Source organism: Balaenoptera ricei, chromosome 5, assembly GCF_028023285.1.
Source record: "Balaenoptera ricei isolate mBalRic1 chromosome 5, mBalRic1.hap2, whole genome shotgun sequence".
Classification (NCBI taxonomy): Eukaryota; Metazoa; Chordata; class Mammalia; order Artiodactyla; family Balaenopteridae; genus Balaenoptera; species Balaenoptera ricei.
The window spans coordinates 111,633,410-111,652,238 of record NC_082643.1 but is presented as its reverse complement, the minus strand read 5'-3'; the positions used below and the strand labels follow the sequence as shown (position 1 = coordinate 111,652,238).

The 18,829-nt window shown below is 41.6% G+C and overlaps 1 long non-coding RNA gene across 2 annotated transcripts in view; it reads right to left on the bottom strand.

The window, feature by feature from the left end:
* LOC132366612 (uncharacterized) overlaps nucleotides 1–18,829 on the bottom strand; it is a 111,319-nt gene that overhangs the window by 90,077 nt on the left and 2,413 nt on the right. For both annotated transcript variants that reach the window (XR_009503479.1, XR_009503478.1), the window contains exons 3-4: nucleotides 16,654–16,750; nucleotides 13,633–13,732 (exon numbers count right to left, since the gene is read on the bottom strand). This is a non-coding gene — a long non-coding RNA (uncharacterized LOC132366612). The remainder of the gene's footprint in view (nucleotides 1–13,632; nucleotides 13,733–16,653; nucleotides 16,751–18,829) is intronic.

Sequence of the window (18,829 nt, the reverse complement as noted above, 5' to 3'; positions counted from 1 at the left end):
CAGAAAGGCTGTATCATGCGATCACGTGATCTGATTCTGCGGTCACAAGGGTTCTCCTCCAGCCGTACAAGGAGCCTACATGGTTAGTGGGTTAGCCAAAGAGCAGTACTACCAAGTGCACTGTGGTTTCCTGATTGGATCCTGGAACCGAAAATGACATGAATGGAAAAACTAGTGAGACCCGAGTAAAGCCTAGCGTTTAAAGTAACGTACCAATGTTACTTTCTATTTTGACAAGTGCTCCATAGTTATTTAAAATATTAACATTAGGGCAAACTGGGTAAAGGGAATACAAGGACACTGTACTAATTTTGAAACTTTCCTGTAAATAAAAAGTTATTCCAAAATATAAGATTTGGTTTAAAAAGTTAAGTAAAATTTAAATAAAAAAATAAGAGAGGGGCTTCCCTGGTGGCGCAGTGGTTGAGAATCCGCCTGCCAATGCAGGGGACACGGGTTCGAGCCCTGGTCTGGGAAGATCCCACATGCCGCGGAGCGGCTGGGCCCATGAGCCACAATCGCTGAGCCTGCGCGTCTGGAGCCTGTGCTCCGCAACAAGAGAGGCCGCGATAGTGAGAGGCCCGCGCACCGCGATGAAGAGTGGCCCCCGCTTGCCACAACTGGAGAAAGCCCTCGCACAGAAACGAAGACCCAACACAGCCAGAAATAAAATAAATTAAAAAAAAAAAAAAAAAAAAAAAGATGGCTAGCAGGACATCAGAGCCGTTTAAAAAAATAAATAAATAAATAAGAGAGAGAGAGAGAGAGAGAGAGAATGTAATGCTGGAGGCCAGAAAATTATCTTGCTGGTCTCTTACTATATCCAAAGGAGAAAACCATGCAGGATAATTTTGCAAATGTTTTTAATTTTTTTATGTTACTAATATAGTCACACAGATGCAAAATCATTGATTGTGTATATTTAAATAAAGAGAAGGAGGATTCTCAAAGATTAGAAATATACATCAGTTAAGTAAGTCAAAATCTTGCTTTGAATAACTCTTTGGGGAGCTTATACTCTTGCTAGTATTTCATTAGGAGGAATTCTCGTTACTGGAGTGAGTATTAAACGAATCTGCTACTAGACATAAAAGAAGACTTGGTATTTGTTTTTCTCTTTCTGACTTACTTAACTCTGTATGACAGACTCCGTATACTAACACATATATAGGGAATCTAAAAAAAAAAAAAAAAATGGTCATGAAGAACCTAGGGGCAGGATGGGAATAAAGACGCAGACCTACTAGAGAATGGACTTGAGGACACGGGGAGGGGGAAGGGTAAGCTGGGACAAAGTGAGAGAGTGGCATGGACATATATACACTACCAAATGTAAAACCGATAGCTAGTGGGAAGCAGCCGCATAGCACAGGGAGATCAGCTCCGTGCTTTGTGACCACCTAGAGGGGTGGGATAGGGAGGGTGGGAGGGAGGGAGATGCAAGAGGGAAGAGATATGGGGATATATGTATACGTATAGCTGAGTCACTTCGTTATAAAGCAGAAACTAACACACCATTGTAAAGCAATTATACTCCAATAAAGATGTTAAAAAAAAAAAAAAAGACTTGGAAAAAATAGCAAAAAATACCATGTTCTGAGATAAAGACTTAATATCCTAAAATTCAATTCTCCCTATGTCAATCTGTAAACTTAACATGTTTCCAACAAAAAGGCTAACTATTTTTGTGGGGGAACTAGACAAGCTGATTTCAACATCCATAAGCAAACAGTAATAGCCATGAAAATTTGGGGAAAAAATAGTAATAGGAGAGAACCAACTCTACAAGATTTTAAAGTACATAATGAAACTACAGTTTTAAAAGCAAAGTGGTACTGACTTTGACTAGAAAACTGATCAGTGACATGAAACAGAATGTCCAGAAACAGAACTAAATTGCTGAGGTAATTTAATATATACAATGGTAATTTTTCAAAATATTAATGAAAAGATACATTATTTTAAAAATGGTTTTGGGGCAAGCAGGTGGCAAAATGTAGAATATCAGTAAGGCTGTTTTTTTACCTTATGCCTTCCTCCAAAATGAATTCCAGATACATCAAATATGAATTCATTAACAAATAGATATGAACATGGAAGGATTTTTTTAAATAACCTGTTTTGGGAAAAGTCTCTTTAAGTATAATATAAAACCCTTAAGTCATAAAAGATAAAGACCTGGATATCTGACTACATGAAAATAAAAATTTTCTGCATAGTGAGGGGAGGGGGATAAACAAAATAAAATACAAACAGCAAACTGGTAAAAATGTTTGTGATTCATATTCCAGAAAAGAAGACTAACATTATTAATATATAAAGAACTACAACAAATCAATAAGAAAAAGAATAACAATCCAATAGAAAAATGGGCAAAAGGATGTGAACATACAGTTCACAGAATAGGAAATACAAAGAGCTCTTTAAACTTAGGCAAAGATGTTCATCCTTACTTATAAGAAGAGTACACATTAAACTACATTAAGGCACTATTTTCACCTTCCAGATTGGCAAAGATTCAGAAGTTTGATATCACACCGTATTACAAAGGATGTGAGGAAACAGGCACTCTCTCACATATGACGGGCGGGAGTATAAATAATCTTTAAGTAAAGCAAGGCAATACAATTTCAAACAAAACCACCAATGCTCGTACCTTGTGACTTAGCAATTCCAATTCTAGTTATTTACCCTCCAGGCACACTCTCACAACAGCAAAATCCCACAACTACAAGAATATTAATTGCCACATGGTTGGTGATAGCAAAAGATTAGAAACTACCAAAATACCTATCAATAGAGGACAGGTTAAATAAACTAGGGAACATCCATATAATGGAATGCTATGCTGCAGATAAAAAGAATGAAGCACTTCTATAGGGACTGAGAGTAAAAGACCTCCAGAATATACTAAGTGAAAAAAAGCAAACAATGAAACAATGAATAATATGCTATTATTTGGGGGGGCGGGCGTTGCATAGTTATAAATGGATATAAAATCTGTGTAGGGGAACAGTTGGCTAGGGGGACAAATGTAGAAAGAGATTTGGTGACAGAACTTTGAAGGGTCACTCTTTTGGCCTCTCAAATTATTTTATAATGAACATTAATTCCATTTTAAATAAGGAAAATAAACAAAGTTAATTTTATAAGAAACTCCATCAAATTCTCTGTAACTACGCAAACGCATTTCTGAAAAGAAAATGAAAACAAACAAAACCACCTGGTTCTGCAGGCCCCTCTCCATGATCCTCAGCAGTCCTCACCCTCTCCCTAGGAAAACAATGCAGTGTTAAACCCTCAAAGCCTCCCAGCTCAGTTGTTAAGGTAATTGTGTTTACTCTTTTCCAAACAAAGTCATTAGAATCAGAAAAGTAAATGTGCTCAGTCTTCAGGTTCTTTGATGTCATCTTCCTCCTTGCTCCCCAGTGTGGGACACCGCCCAGCCACTGTGGCCCAGAGCCTGACACACAAATTCTATAAGCATTGCCATAGCTACACCATGCTGCTTGTGATCGTGATATAAAACACACAAACATAAGGAAAACCAAATTTGAAATAAAACAATAAGCCCCGAAAAACACAAGCTATGGGGATTTATTTTTCTGCCCTTTGAACACTTGTAGAGATTATGAAATGTTTGAGTATTTTAAAATTTCCGAACAGTTTTTTTGTGTGACAAAGTCCCAGAGACAAGACTATTTTCTTTCCTGAAAATAACATCTGATCAAGGCAAATGGTATGTTGAAACATTAAAAGCCAGTGTCTGTACCTTCTGAGCCTATCAGATGCTTTCCCTCTAGATGACCCTTGTTAAACATCACATCAGCTCTAAATATGATTTTAGGATTTCAGGTTCCTAAGACTCTGAAGCTGGTGGCTGTTTAGTCATGCTGACTGGATGAGCCGCCTGACTCATCCAAATAAAGCTCTCTGGTCTATGAGACAACTACTGTCTCCTCTGCCCCAAACCTCCCAGGGAAAAGTCCGTTCTCCTCACTTTGTGGGGTCCTGAGTCTAGTCCTCTGGAGATTCAGGTGCTTTTTATTGTCCCTCCGCCCCGCCTTTTTTTTTTTTTTTTTTTGGCTACGTTGGGTCTTCTTTGCTGCACATGGGCTTTCTCTAGTTGCAGTGCGCGGGCTTCTCATTGTGGTGGCTTCTCTTTGTTGTGGAGCACAGGATCTAGGTGCACAGGCTTCAGTAGTTGCAGCATGCAGCTCGGTAGTTGTGGCGACTGGGCTTAGTTCCTCCGAGGCATGTGGGATCTTCCCGGACCAGGGATCGAACCGGTGTCCTCTGCATTGGCAGGCTGATTCTTAACTACTGAGCCACCAGGGAAATCCCTGTTTCCCCCCTTTTTTGTTTTATTTTTGGCTGCGTTGGGTCTTCGTTGCTGCACGCGGGCTTTCTCTAGTTGCAGCGAGCGGGGGCTCCTCTTCCTTGCGGTGCATGGGCTTCTCATTGCCATGGCTTCTCTTGTTGCGGAGCACGGGCTCTAGGCTCACGGGCTTCAGTAGTTGTGGCACACAGGCTTCAGTAGTTGTGGCTCGCGGGCTCTAGAGCGCAGGCTCAGTAGTCATGGCGCACGGGCTTAGTTGCTCCGTGGCATGTGGGATCTTCCCGGACCAGGGATCGAACCCTTGTCCCCTGCACTGGCAGGCGGATTCTTAACCACTGCGCCACCAGGGAAGTCTCCCTTGTTTCCCCTTTTTTAACACTCCTTTCCCCCCCCCCTATTCTTTATAACAACAACTTTGAAATTGGAAGGTATTTAAGAAGGAAAAAAATAGAAAAAGATTCAAAAGAAATCTGCTAGAATATCCTTTGCTCATTTAACACCCTGAGGTTAAGCTTCTCTAACGGCATTTAAATCCTTGGGGTTTTTTTCATTATTTTATGTACTTGCAATAAAAACATTCCTTTAGATGTTAGAAATTCTAAATAAAACAAGAACAAAGAGTGTTCCTTCTTTTCAGCTCTCCACCCAAATGTTACCATTGTAAATCAAGGTAAGAAAGTAAATTAACTACTGGCGTTTAGATGTTTGCTGTCCTAAATATTTATTCCTTTTCACTCCCCCAAATTTGTTTCATACAAAACAATGCTCATAAAAACAATAAATATTCATTCTTTATCGACTAAAATTTTAGATCAAAGTACTGTGTGGCCCAAATCCTGAATAGCAAAAAGTAATGCTGTTTGTTCAGCAGGAAGCCTTCAACTTCCCAAAAGCAACCGGACCAAGTTTGGTTTCCACTTATCTTTAAGTGCTAGTGTGCTAGATGTAAACATAATAATACGATTAGCACTCCACGTTTGCATAAAACATTGAGAATGTTGATTCACTCACCCTTTGAATGTACCGTGTGCTAGCAGACCTGCCCGTGGCACCCACAAGTGTGCGGTTTTTCTGTGTTTGCATGTGTGCCTCCCACTCCTAGAATGTCAGCGCCAGGCAGGAACTAGGTCTCCTCTACCTCTGCAGTCGCAGGAGTCACACGCATTTTTCACACTGACTTGAGTGTACTGATGCTTCTCCTTTGCTCGGGCTCACAAAACTACTACGTGCCCGACCCGCATCCCCCAGCAAGAGGGAGCTGGGGGTTCCATTTTCCCTGCCACAGGCCTGCTCCTCCGCCAGCCGCATGCATTCGGGCTGAACATTTATGGGAAGCTGTGAGAACCTCCGAGAAGAGGCTCCACCACCCCTCAGCCCGGAGCCAGGCTAGGGGGGCACAAACCATCCCCACCCTTGCCAGCTCTGACCTGCCCAGGGCCTCACTGCCCTCCACTAGTTGTGGCGGCCCTCAAGACCGCCCACCCACACGCACGCAGGCACACAGCTCCCGCGCTCGGAGTACCCGGCAGCCCATTGTTTTCCGTCCAGACCTGCAGAAGGAGTCCCACGGCACTGACACCTTTCTGCTGGTCCCCTTAAGAGGTCTGTGTTTCCCCGAGGTGAAGTCCCTACCCCCAGAGCCTTTGTCTGTGTCTGTGCCTTGTTCAGTGACAAAGCTGTTGTCCCTGGGGACATGCTCTTGCGTAATGAACTTGGCAAACAACTTTAAAATGACTACCTACATCCAGCCAGGGCACATTACCCAAGGGTAGATACACACTGCCCACCCCTGCAGACTGCACTGTGGTCCTTGAAAAGCCCTTGGGCATCTCTTTCAGAGAGAGGATTGAGGTTAAGTCACAGACCTGGTAAAATACTTTCTAGTGAGATGGACTACTATCCTACCAGATTATTCAGTGACCCATATTTAGTGATGGGCTACTGAGCCACCATTATGCCAGCCGCCACCAGTGCGACAACTGTAAGGCTCGGCCCCTGCCTTCAGTGCCCTTCATTAGAGGCGGTAGAGGGCACAAGTTCCAATTCCCAGCTCTGCCACAAACCCATCTGGGTGACGCTTAGCCTAGCTCTGAGCTTCAGTTTTCATTCTGTGAGATGAAGCGACTCTGCTTTGCAGATTATTCTCAGGATTAGAAATGACATATGTGACACACAGGGTATACAGCAGGGAGGGAGAGGTTCAGCAAATGACAGGCCTCGTTATGTTGTTTTTTTAAGGGCTTGCTGAGAGGCTCAGTCCATGCTCTCAAGAGACTTATGGACATAAGAGGAGGGGCAAACGTGTAAATGTCACATGGGCCCCAGAGTGGATCTTTCCACAGGGTAAAGCCCCAGGATGGGGAACAAAGGAAGCACGGTCATGCCTTTTGGAGTGGGGAAGTCCTTCATAGAAGAGGTGACACAACCTGAGCCATGAAGGATGTTTAAATACAGGACAAGCGGCAAAGACTGTAATGGCATTGCAGATGGAGGGAACAGCATGAGTAAAGCCCTGGAAGTTCAGAATACCTATAGCCTATAGGATAAGCCTGAGACATATGGCATAAGACTGTAGCGTGGGAAACAGGAAGCCTGAGGGAGAATCAAGTGGCAGAGTATAGTGAATTTTCAGCCCCTTGCTTGTAAGCAACAGGGGGTGCTCATTGAATGTGTTTTCCTCTGAAAATCTTTCTCTTTATTCATTTTAATTGGAAAAATAACAAGCTCATTGTTAAAGAAAAATCAAGTCATATAAAAGCAATAGAATAAACGATCCTGGCCCATTCCCTAGAGATAACGGTTTAGTATTTCTCCTGGATTCTTCATTGAAGAGTGTTTTAGGAAAGAAAGTGTCATGATCAGATTTTATATAAAAAAAAAAAAATCACTCTTGGTATAAGGTAGTGGGTGGGGTGACTGAAGTCTTTCAGAGACCACAGGGGCCTGCATGGAGGCAGTGCCATGGGGTGGAGAGGACGGCACTTGGCTCCTCATCAGCTGCAAGGAGTCAAGGATGACATTTTGATTTCTGCTCAAATTAATGAGACTGGATATACAGAAGAAACACAGGTTTGTGGAGGAAAATTATGACTATAATTTTGAACATGATGAGTTTGACGTGGCCATGGGACATCCGGGAAAGGAGGTCGTAGGTCTGGAGCTGAGGATAGAAATCTGGCTTAAAGAAGTAGATATGCAGGAGATTTCATGCGATGGTGAGATCGCTCAGGGAGAAGCAGAGGAAGACCCACATTTAAGAAAGGAGCAGAGATGGGGGCCTTTAGGAGGAGATGAGAAGGAGCAGACCTAGGAGGGGAGAGAGGAGAGCAGTGTCATAGTCAGTGAGGCAGGGGACTTCCAGAAGGATCAGCAGTGTCAAATGCTGTGAGGGAACAAGTAATGTGACTCAAGTGAAAACGAGCTTTACTCATAGTAGTCATAGTAGTCAGGGAGATTTACTGGAATGGGTTCAGCACATCATTTATCATATATTATTAGAAAAGAACAGGAAGGAAATATAACACAATGTCAACAGTAATTATTTCTGGGCGTTAAGATTATGGGTGATAGCTACTTCCTTCTGTTCCTAGAAAAGAGATGAGGGGTAAGGGAGGAAGAAGAAGGTGCAATATTCCAAAAGGAAACATTTAAAAATTATATCAATAAAGCAAATTTATTCAACATGCCCAAACTTCAGCCATTTAAGTCCATGATTTTTGTCAAATCCCTTTACCACTAACTAGTCTTGTTATTTAACAAACATTGTATTTAAACCAACTCATTTTTTAAACTTAAATGGATCCATTTATATCACAATAGTAAATATAAAATAATTATCATACTACACAGAAGGTAACTGAAAAATAAGTATACCGAAAACAAAACAACTGTTAGTAATTCTAGCAAGATGTTCTCAATAACCCAAGGTTTCCAGCCTGGGGCCTGAACTAGCTCTCTGGCAATAAGGAAGATCAACAGCACTAGAAGTAGTTAAAGCCTTACTGGTACTTAGTTTGGATTTCTCCAGAAGCAAACTCTTTGACAAGAATTCAATTGCAAATAGTTTACTTAAAAGGGGAAGGAAACATGGAAACACAAATAAGGGAGTTGGGAAGTGAGGCAGAAAAGGGAAGGAAGCCAATAAATGATGTGTTATCAAGCCAGTGATCACTCTGGGCAACTGGAGCTTAATCCCCCTGGGCAAACTCTGGAAGCCAGTGCAGAACACACTTCAGAACTAGCCCACACAAAGGGTGAGAGAGCTGGGGTATTTATACACCAACGGCTGTTAACGGCTGATCATGGGGACATTAATTCCCCAGCATTCCCGGGCTGTCTTATGGGCAGCAAAGCAGGCCCCAGAGGCAAGAGAAGACCTCAGGCAAAGCATACAAGTGCTGCAGTTGGAAGCCTGGCAGTAGTACACTGACTTGATAAAGGTGGAGATGTGGACAGGGCTCCAATAGATGCTGCTAGATACTAAACTGAGGTCAAAAGGGAATAGAAAAGGAAATAGCTTTCTCATTACTTGAGTCAAAGGAATTTATGGCGAGCCTGTTCATCACTCAAAATCATCTCCCATACCACCAAGCTAAGATTCCTCCACCCCGGGAAATCTTCAGATACCTGGTAAGGCCTGAAGCAGTTCAGGAGGTATAGAGCCTAACCCAACAACTGTCCTGAGGGGCCTGGCCAAATCTCATCCATACCAGGTTACTGAAAAAAACAGACTTTTTAAAATATTTTAAAATTTAAATTTATTTTCCTCCTTATCAGTTAGAAATAGCCTCATCATATCTGCCTGCCCAACAGAGTGGTCCAAAAGTTTCTTCTCTATGGAAGCAAGTCATTAGGATGAAAACCTACATTGACAACATAGACAAATCAGAGTATGGTTGGTCATTTTAAAACGGATTTTTAACCCATAAAAAAGACATCAAATTCCTTCAAGTAATAGTTTCTCGGATTCATTTAAAATATGATTTATTTATAAATATCAAGCTTCACCCATCCATAGCTCACAACAATAACAAGGGATAAAGTATACAGGTTCCAAGTGCTACCAAATGGTATGTACGTATTTTTATAGATATTCTTTCATCAACAAATATTTGTTGGCTTTTCTGTATATCAGGAACTATTCTAGGTACCTGGAGATAGAGCAACGAAGGAAACACAAAAAATCCCTTCCCTCCAGGAAACTACACCCTAGTGGGGAAGATAGTCAGTAAATAAATAAATAATATGTACAGGATGTCAGCTGGCAATAAGTGTTACAAACAAAGCAGGAAAAGAGGATAGGGAGTACCACTGGCTGGGGAGGCATTATAATTTTAAATAGGGTGATCAGAGAAGACCTGACTGACAAGAAATATTCGGAAAGACCCAAAGGAGGTGAGGGAGTAAGCCATGTGAAGATCTGGGAAAGATAACTACGAAGAGAAGAAATAGCCTATGCGGAGATCCTGGAGCAAAATCCTCCCTGAGATTTGAGAAACAGCAAGGAAACTGGTAAGGCTGGTGCAGAGTAAGCAAGGGGAAGAGCAGTAGGAGATGAGACCAGAGAAGTCAGGGGTGAGTGGGGATCACGTAGGGTCTTGTAGAACTTGTGAAACTGTAAACTACTGGAGAGTTCTGTGCAAGGAAAGACCTGAACTGACTCAGGTTTAAAAGGATCCCCCTGGCAGCTTTGCAGACAACAGGCAGAGACAGGGAGACCAGTTGGGAGGCTGTTGTCAAAATCCAGATGAAAGATGATGGCAACTTGAACCAGGTTGGTGAGAAGTAGTTGGTTCTGGCTATATTTTACAAGTAAAGGCTTTGTAGATAGATTAGATATGGGAACATAAGAGAAATATCACGGTGAAGAATGGCTGTAAGGCTTTTGACATGAGCAGCAAAAAAACAGACCTATCATTTCCTGAGAGAGAGAGGACTATGGAGGAGCAGATTTGGGGAAAGATCAGAAGTTGGATTTTGAACGTGTGAAGTTTCAGACACCTATCAGACATCCAGATGGAGGGTCTGCAGGCAGTCGAAGCAAGTCTGTGCGTCAGGGGTTAGGTCTAGGCCAAGGATATGACTCTGGGAGTTGCTGGCATCTACAGTGTATTTAAAGGCCTGAGACTGGATGAGGTCAACAAGGGGATAAATTACCTAGAAGAGAAGGGGCTGAGAGGCTGAGCCACAGGGGCACACTGCACCAACCAGAGGTCAGGGAGAATATGGGGAGCAAGCAGAGGAGACTGAGGGGTGGCCCAGGAGGCCAGGAAAGAACCAGAAGCTGATGGCATCCTAGAGGCAAGTGAAGAAAGTGTTTGAAGACAGAGTAATCAACTGTGTCAAACGCTGATGGTGGATCAAACAAGGAGATTGAGAACCAACCATCAGATTTAGCAGTTTTGGTGGAGAGCTGGGGCTAAAAGCACGTCTGCAGTGTGTTCGAGAGAGAAGGGGTGAAGAGGAATGTACTTCCATTTGCCACCCTCTTTGTGTCGGTGATTTTAGCACTGTTTGGAACCAAAAGAAATGTCTGATTTTTTCCCCCAACAAAATTAAGTATAATTGAATATTAGCTCTGCTCAATTTAATTTAAACTGACTAGTTCAGGTTAAAAAAACAGCTTTTTCTTCTACAGTAGGGTGTTTTGCCTAAAATATTTAATAATTGGTTTAACTTTCTGCTTTACTTTTTACATGAACAAAATATTGGCTACATACTATAATATGTGTGGTATATCTGGTAGATATTCTGCGTATGTAGTCTCTGTAGTAAGTGACCTGTTGTATATAATTTACATAAGTCAGTAAATATGTATCTCCTTCTGTTCCCATCTGGTGAGGCACCAATAATCTAGAAGATAGGAAAAAGAAGACAGTAAGAAGAAAAAGGAAAGCAAGCAATACTTCTGAATTATCTCCAACCTGATGATGGAGTTAGTTCCATTTAAATCTAGTATCGACAGAAGGGATGAACACAAAGTCACATTCATCAGTGTTCACAGCATCAGAGGCTGGGAGCACAATTACTGACTCATGCACAATGTAAATTACCAAAATAAAAAGAGAAATTGCTCTTTCCTTTTAAATTAAATCTGTGACATGTTGATCTGAATACAATCCTGAGTTTTTAACTATATAAATTAGTCATAATGTCTGCAGTATCATTTCTATTTGATTGTAAATTCTTCTTTCATCTTACTAAGACTAGAAGAAACTACAAGAAAATAGGACCTCACTCATCCCCTGGTTAACTAGAAGTGAGAGTGGTTTTACTCAAAGGATCATAGTCCTAGGCTATAAATGTAATTATTGTTGTTTTCTTTATTTCTTTTTCTTTTTTTTCCTTCAATAAAAAAGGAGCAGAATGCCATTTGCAGCAACATGGAAGGACCTAGAGACTGTCATACTGAGTGAAGTAAGTCAGACAGACAAAGAGAAATATCGTATGATATCGATTATGTGCGGAACCTAAAAAGAAATGACACAGATGAATGTATTTACAAAACAGAAATGGACTCACAGACTTAGAGAATGTTATGGTTACCGCAGGTGGAAGGGTAAAGGGAAGGGATAGTTAGGAAGTTTGGGATGGACATGTACACACTGCTATATTTTAAAAGGATAACCAACGAGGACCTACTGTAGAGCACAGGGAACTCTGTTCAATGTTATGTGGCAGCCTGGATGGGAGGGGAGTCTGGGGGAGAATGGATACATGTATATGTATGGCTGAGTTGCTTTGCTGTACACCTGAAACTATCACAACATTAATCAGCTATATTCCAATATAAAATAAAAAGTTAAAAAAAAAAGGAGCAGAAAGAGACAGTATAGCTGAAATAGAATTACTTCCATAAATTGTTTCTTCCACAGTGCTGGAAACCCTAAGATAACAGTCCTGTATTCAAATGTGAGAGGCAGAAAATGTAATTTACTTCAAGCATTATGTGAAACAGAATAGATTTTTTAAAAAATAGACCATAGTAAGTGAAATACTCACAGTAACTAATATACAACGTCCATTTGATTTTCAACCCTTTTTCATATTTAGTAATTAAAAAGTAGACATAATGACGATTTTCATTTAAAGATCATTTTTGCTGTTGCTATTGTTGGAATAATGAATATAATTAATTATAGGGCATTAACTCTTGCATGGAAAATAAACAAACAAAAAAATACCCACTTTGGTTTACAAATGAAGGGGAGAGACAAAAGAAAGTATTTAGTTATTAAGTAAACTTCCTCTCGCTTATTTTTCTCAGATTATAATTTTTACTGTTTCTCTCTGTCTAACTGTCCTTCTCATAGAAATGAATCTTTTTTATTACCTTAATTTTCAGCTCACTTATAATTTCTTACCTACATAGCCACTATGCAAAGGTGTTTTCTTACCTAAGTGACTGTTTCTGGTGACCAACTGACCACCTTGGGCACCAAACCATCCTTCCTATCAGTTCTTAATTCCCTTCATGTTCAGGGGTCGAACTATGAAATTCTCATAGCCCACCAGTGGAAACAGTTTGTCAAGTGATTTCACACCCCACATGCTGCAGGGCCCATGAAGAAAGGGGGACAGATGGAAGGCATGCACGGGCAAGACGGCAGCTCAGGAATGTCTTGCAGTCCATACCTGGAGAGAGTCCTGAATGTCGTTTTCACGTTATTGTTTTTATTTCCTTCACAGCATGCCGTATCTCTTTGGACTACCAGGATAGTAACCCAAGAAGTTCTGACACTTAGCTAGGAAATCGTCTGACCTGAACCCTACTGCAGTTCATTCCACAGCCCTCTTTTGGGACAGCTCTGACCTGTTTACTGATTGGATTGTTCTGGCATGGGTGTTTGAACCCATATTTAAGTTGATGGAATTTTCCCCTTCCTGGAAGTCCAGGTTTATCTTCATGTTAGAGAAAGAAAGACAGAGACAGAGAAGACAAGAACGTCAACTATTTTACAATAAGGGGAAAAAACATCAGTCTACATCCCATCTCTATATTTTAACACTTCCCACAAGAGAAATCCAGGAAATGTGCTTTTTTCCCCCCCAATGAGTACAATTTTGTGCCACAGCCAAGAGACCCTCCTGTTTGCTGTGCTCAACTGCATGTATCCAGTGGACTAGATCAGAGGCCAGAGGAACGCTAAGCTCAGCAGGCATGTGCTGGGGGCACGCTTCATCGGCCGTATTGCTCTGCTGTGTCTCTACACCCACCAAAGATCCTCACATTCCCAAGTCTCTGGGATGCAGCTGCCTCTGGAAATCACCCCATCACTTCCTTCTCAACTTACCCCCACTGTCTTCTCCCCCAAACATCCGTGTCTAGAGCACCCGAGACTTCTTCTGACTGTTGTGTCTGTTGGGACCACAAACATCATTGCATCCATTATGCTGGAAAACAATTTGCAATACAAATATTTCAGTGAATTCACTTGGTCAGTGTTTCAATTCAGCATTTCAACAGTCAACCAAATACTATGAGTTCCATTTCTTCCCTTCCTATAAAGTACATTATTAGCACATTTTCTGGAAGGCATATTTATTTATTTTAATATTTATTTATTTAATTTTTGGCTGCATTTGGGTCTTAGTTGTGGCACACGGGCTTTTTGTTGTGGCGCATGGGCTCTGTAGCTGCGGCACGAACCCCGCAGCACATGGGACCTTAGTTCCCCAACCAAGGATCGAACCCACATCCCCTGCATTGGAAGGCGGATTCTTAAAACACTGGACCACCAGGGAAGTCCTGGAAAGGCATATTTCAACCTGACAAGTTTTTCAAATGGAGGAATTAAATCAGAGTTTAAGGGAAATGTGCAAGGCAGTAAGAACACACGACATGTCACGAAAAATGTAGCTTAAAAAGTTGCTTCAAAATAAGTTCATCCCATATTTCTGGGGATTTCTGGGATGATTGAAATGTTGTGTATCTTGATTGGAGTGATGATTTCACACGTGTATATATTTATTAAAACTCATTGAATTGTACACTTAAGACCTGTGCATTTCACTGTTTAAATTTTATCTTAAAAATTAAAAAGCCCACCCTTTCTGATTGCTATAAACTATAAGAGCCCCTTTGTATTAACTTCCACATACCTACCAGTTGGCCCTGAAACTGCGTCTGCTGTGATGCAGTGGCTCCAACACTAGCGCTTCTGCCTCATCCTCTCCTTTTCCTTGATTTACTTTCTTTTCTTTTTCTTTCTTTTTTGTTATTATTGTCAAAATTCCCTAGGATCAGCTCTTTTATTTTTAAAATCTTTGTTTAACATATTACATTTTAACATTTTTCATCTTCGTCTTTTACTAATATTGATTCACTGCATATAAATGTTTTGAAAGGCACAAAGAAGAAGATAAAAATCACCCATGTCTTCACTATTCAAGGAAAAATACTGTCAGTATTTTATGTCTACACTTCTGGGTATATTCAATAGATACTGACTGAGTGCCCAGTTTGTGGCAGGGCTTGTCCCAGGCACCAGGTATACTGTGGTAAGCAAGACAGTGCCCAGCCCTCACAGAGCTTGCATGCTAATAAATGATACGTACAGAGGGATTTTTTTAAATGAGGCACAATTGTACTTACTCCTTTATAAGCTGCTTTTTCCACTTAGCAATATATCACTAATATATCTGCAAGTGAATAAAAATTGTTTGACGTCATTTTCATAGCTGCATAGTGCTCCCTGGTACAGCTATATTAGAACTTATTAAATAAATCCCCTAGTTCAAACAACTAGACCTTTCAAAGTTATAACCTACATTCCTATAAACACCTCATTAAGAGTCTTTTGAATATATCTTTCATGATCTTCTTGCTGGCAAAATAACTTTGGGAATCATTGTTAACATAACTGTTTTCCTTTAAACACCCTCCTCTTTAGTGGTGGCATAAGCTTAATCCTTAATTCTCTGTACTTTTGATGAAAGACGCTATAGGTCATTTTCAAAGTCACAGTAAAGGAGGACATCTTCATGTACTTATATCCAAGTAATGCCTTTCTACTATAAAGGTATATCAAGGCCTTGGAGGTAGATACCTCACCAGAAGCTTCTTTACCCATTTCTTCCAGGAAATTATCCTGGTCTCTTTATTGCATCAGGGCTTAAATCTCTGAAATGGGCGAGTGATTTTTGCAACTATAAAGCATTTGCCTAAGCCTAAGGCTAATGCCTTATGAAGGTATCTTGGTTGAAAACTCCAGGCACAGGACAGAGGGAGATTTACTATCTGGCCCATGTGTGGCCAAGAAGCAATTGAGGAAGTAAAACTGAAAATGAAGTCTGGGTGGGAGTGGGAGCTCTCCACATTATTTATTTCCTGACGAAACTTTGATCCTAGAGAATATTGAGCTTAGCAGTTTTGCAGGGGAGGAGAAAGTCATTCTTGAAAACATAATACAGGAAATCTTCAACTTACATATTTCCCACGGTTCAATAGTTAAATCTATTATTCAGAATGTAGAAAAATACTCAAAGAAACAATTCAGCAACACACTTGAACTACTTTTCATTGAGCCCCTCTTACGTGCAAAGAACTGTTTACAGTACACTTAAGATGATGACCACAATCTCAAGCTAGTTCACACACTTATTTCACCCTCCCATGAAGGTGAAAGCCTATATTTGCCATGAAAAAAGTATATAACAACATATTATCATAATATTCTTTGATACCTTTTTGATCACCTACTGTTTTCAGGGAACTGTGCAAGGTATGGGGGGTTGGGGGTGGATACAAAGATGATCTGGACAAAACGTGTCATTAAAGGGTTGATGGACTACAGCTGCCCTCGTGTTACTGCAGATGTGCTGCTGAGCCCTCCAGACAGGGCTAGCCTGACCTGAGAGCGCTGTAAGTGGACCACATGCCAAATTTGAAAAAACTTAATATGAAATAAAGATCTTTTATTAATAAGTTTTGATAATGATTACATGTTGAGGGGGCTTTCCTGGTGGCGCAGTGGTTGAGAATCTGCCTGCCAATGCAGGGGACACGGGTTCGAGCCCCGGTCTGGGAAGATCCCACATGCCGCGGAGCAACTAGGCCCGTGAGCCACAATTGCTGAGCCTGCGCGTCTGGAGCCTGTGCTCCGCAACAAGAGAGGCCGCGACAGTGAGAGGCCCACGCACCGCGATGAAGAGTGGCCCCCGCTTGCCGCAACTAGAGAAAGCCCTCGCACAGAAATGAAGACCCAACACAGCCATAAATAAATTAATTAATTAATTAATTAATTAATTTAAAAAAAAAAAGGAGGCTCAATCCTGACCCTCCAGTTTGGTGTATTTACTCTGATGGAACTCACTGGAAAATTGTTCCGCTCCATGCTTCACTGTGCCTGTGTAGATGTGTTTTCTGGGCATTGGATGTAGTTCCTGTCAGTCAGGCACTTTCCTGGAGCACTAAAATGTACAGATTACACACATCAAAGGCAGGCTGCAACCACTGTAGATGAAATTTACACAAATCTACGCTGCGAGTAACTGGATAAACAATGAGACTAATGACCTTGTTCTGCATTAATCTCCATATGGCTCTGTTGGTACTGCTCTTGCCTTCAGGCAAGAAGGTTGTGGCTTTGGCTTCTAGCCTCAAACCAGGGATTAGGCGCTGGCCCAGTGCTGACAAGAGCCCAGAGCCCTGCTCCTACAGCCCAGGGAGCCTGAGAAGACTACACAGCCCATCCATCTTAAGAGGTACATTTACCATGATTCAAGAAACACCCCTATTACCATATTCACTGAGGAAACTAATTTATAAAAGTAAGAAAATCCTTTAGCCACGTACCCCCTTCAGAGAATTTATTTACTTCCAGAGGGCCCCAGGTTTTCCCTGAGTATTTTCAGGGCCTCCCTACTGTCCCCACAAAATAAGACAGAACCCTCGGTGCCTTGGCGCATGTCCCTCTTTCAGCCAAGAATAAATTTCAAAATGGCTGCGTCTATAAAGAAGAGTGAAAGGAAGGACTGATGTTGACCAGTGAACTTGTTCAGCATTCACGTCTCATCTGGGACTTTGGGGAAAAGCTATGTTAAAACTGGAAGGTTTCCCTCTCCTAAGTGCCCCCCACCCCGCCTCCACATTGCTAGAGAGTCCCTTCAACACTGTTTACGAAATCTGCTTGTTGCTGCTAGCAGAGACGGTGGAAAGAGCTGGAACATCTCTGGAGGATCCGGTACCCGGGCAGCCTTGGGCCACAGAAACAGGGGACTGGAACACTGGACACCACCCCTTACTCCTGCTTTCATCACTCTGTACGCAGGTCACAGTGAAAAGTTTATACTGGGAGGTGGAGCCCAGGAAATGATTCCGTCCATGGGGTTACCTTAGGTTAGAAAGGGTCATGCATGAAGCACACTCAGCTAAACGCCCAAAGTGCTACACATATGGCACTCCTGTCACCTCACAGTCAGCCCGAGCCATAATCTTTATTGCCCTGTAAACTTGAGATGCCTCCATCTAAGATATGTAATCACATTCTGTTCTGAGACATAAGTTCCGGTGTCCCAAGGAACACCTCTAATACACCTTACCAGTCACTCTCCTTGTGTCTGTATTTCTGTTGTTGTTTTTGAGTATCTTCCCCATATACATGTTGCTCCTTTCACAGGCCACCGTGTTACCCAGGCTATTAGCAGAGTTACCGGGAGCTGTGCCAAATGCCTCACAAAAATATCCCACACGCAGTGCCATTTTTCCTCAGCAATTTATCAATGCATTAAGAGTCCATCATACACATGAGGAAGAGTTAAGGCACATTCCCTCTCTTCCTGGAATGTTCCTTCTGCCATCACACTCACTCTGGGGATAACAAACGCCAAGGTGATTTTGGTGCCTTTGTAACTCAACAGTGGCTGTCTGAGTGTGAAACCATCGCCATTTGCTCCTGTGGTAAAGATTCCTAGTGCTTTAGAAGATTTTTGTTCAAAACTTACAGGTCTCCTTAAGAATCGTCTTTGCTTCATACCCACATTTGTATATTTTTACATGCATTATCTCACTGAATTATTACAACAGTCTTGTTAAGTAGGCTCTTAGTACACCTATTTTGCAGAAAGGAAACTGAGTTCTGGACAAGGTCAAATGGTTTGCCTGAGGTCACCACAGCATGAGAGGAAGTGAGGGCAACCACCTTCAACGCAGGATTTCCGACTCTTTGCTTTACACTATTGCAAAGCTGTCTCTTTATATCGGTTACTTCTGAAACAACAGAACATTGCTGAAAAAGTCTATTCAAGAAGAGGCCTTAGAGGGTGTTTTTTTTGTTGTTTTTGTTTTTGTGTTTTTGCCTTAAAGACAGGACACTTCTGGCTAGTCAGCGAGTCAGAAAAGCTTTCCAAAGTCGGTCAATAACAGGATTTCAAATCATAGAGACCAGCTGTGATTAGTGAGTGCTTTGGTAAGGAAAACTACGTGGCACACCGTACGGTGTGTAGAAAAAGCAGCACTCTGCACAACGAACGTGTGCACACGTGTGTGTC